A 1970-nucleotide genomic window follows, 5' to 3' on the forward strand; every position below is an offset into this window, starting at 1 on the left:
TTTTGTAGCTCAGCTCCACCCACTTTTTTTAATTTTTAATTTTTTAATTTTACCTTTATTTTACCAGGAAAGAAATCCATTGAGATTTTTAATCTCTTTTACAAGGATGTCCTGGCCAAGATGTGACTTTAAACCAGTATGAAGATCACAGAGAAAAAAATCTATCCATCCATCTTCAACAGCTTATCTTGCGTAAAGGGTTGTGGGGGGCTGGAGCCAATCCCAGCTAACAATGGCGAAAGGGGGGTTCACCCTGGACAGGCCGCAACTTTGGCACAAAATTGTGTTTTCATGTAAGATGCCATCACTCATAACATGAAACTGATTGAGAAAATATGTTATTAATGCTTTTAAAACAAAAGATAGATCTTTGGGTTATTGTTTGTTCATTCAATTGTTTATTGACATTAACAGGTAAACAGTGACTTCAACATAATGAATAAAGATGGAAGTAAATGAGACTGAGTGTTCTTGTTGATCTAGCTAGATTTTATTATGATTTTCTTCAAAATATTACAGTGGCTGTAGTGTTTTGTCACTGTCAAATCTAAATAAATGATCTGAATATTGCAAGTAATTGCCACTTACTTAATGCTGGACCTAATTTTGCTTTCCTTGAAGAAAAAATTATTGTTAAATTATTACTGCAAAAGCACACACAAAACAAAAACATTTGAAATAATCAGAAAAACCTTTACCACTGGCACTACCACAGAACATAAGAAAACACATTTACTGAAGCTTTTATCACTCACATGACTCACAAATCTGGGTGAGCTGTGCTTGTGCGCTAACCCAGGGTGATTTTTTGGAAACCAGTCCAAGGTTAGTTTTGTGTCACACACTTCTGACGTCACATGGTTGCTGTTATGGGGGCTAATTATGGACCAACACAGGGGATTTCTGCCCCCAATGAAAGCGGCTCATTTGGAGGGGTTAGTCGTGCTGCTGACTCTTTCAAAATCAGTCTGTCTGAGTGAAGCACTCATCATATATAAATATATATATATATATACACACACTCCATACACACACACACACACACCAAGTGTAGCCTATATTTTTTGCAGTGCAGAATGTCTCCAGGTAGAGAGGCGAGAGTTTTCCCTCAGTGCAGAAGCCATTAGTCAGAATGGAGGTGATTTATGGGTTGTCTCCTTGCAGAATTTAAATTAACTGCCGTGCTGTACTGATGGAGGAGGGAGGGTACCACTACTTTTTGGGTTGCTCCCCTTTGCACTTTACCTCTCACTCGCTCTGTCTTTCTCTTCCACTCTGTCTTGCTTTCACTCTCTCTCTGTCCTTTTCTCCCTCTCTCTCAATCTCTCAATCTCAAGGGAGAAATTTGGAACGTTTTTTTGGATCCAGCTGTGTTGTCAGGTGGTCAGCTCACTCATGGATCTCGGAAGATTTCACTGGAAAATATGCATCCAGGCCAAAGGATTTGATGAATTAGAGGGGAAAATTAAGCAGAAATATGAATGATAAAAAGACACTTACAAGGTCAAGGACAGCGGTTACTGTGCAGAAGGTGCTGTGTCTTATGGACCAGCATACTCCTGAGACAGCTGCCCAGAGGCAAATATATACATCCTTAAATGTAAATAATGTAAATATTAACATATACACAATGTTTGCCACACTTAATTTGAATGATTAATAATAAATGTGTGCCCAAATCTGGAGATACAGCATGGCTTTCTCATTATTTCAGGATGTACTCTCCCTGCTCCTAGATCCATATTAATGATTTTCATACTAATGATGTGTTTTACTGTACTCTCTCCTTCCTGATGGCCATATGATGTATAACTGTGCTGAGAGACAGGCCTGCAGTGTGACACGGGAGCTTAAGAGACAGGAACTTCATTAAAGTTCATCAGAAATTCCCTCCACGTTGCACATGATTCATCGAAAAGACTTCATATACATAAATACATACTTATTGCATAATACTTAATGCAGTTTGG

The sequence above is a fragment of the Micropterus dolomieu genome, linkage group LG02, assembly GCF_021292245.1.
Source record: "Micropterus dolomieu isolate WLL.071019.BEF.003 ecotype Adirondacks linkage group LG02, ASM2129224v1, whole genome shotgun sequence".
NCBI classification, from domain to species: Eukaryota; Metazoa; Chordata; class Actinopteri; order Centrarchiformes; family Centrarchidae; genus Micropterus; species Micropterus dolomieu.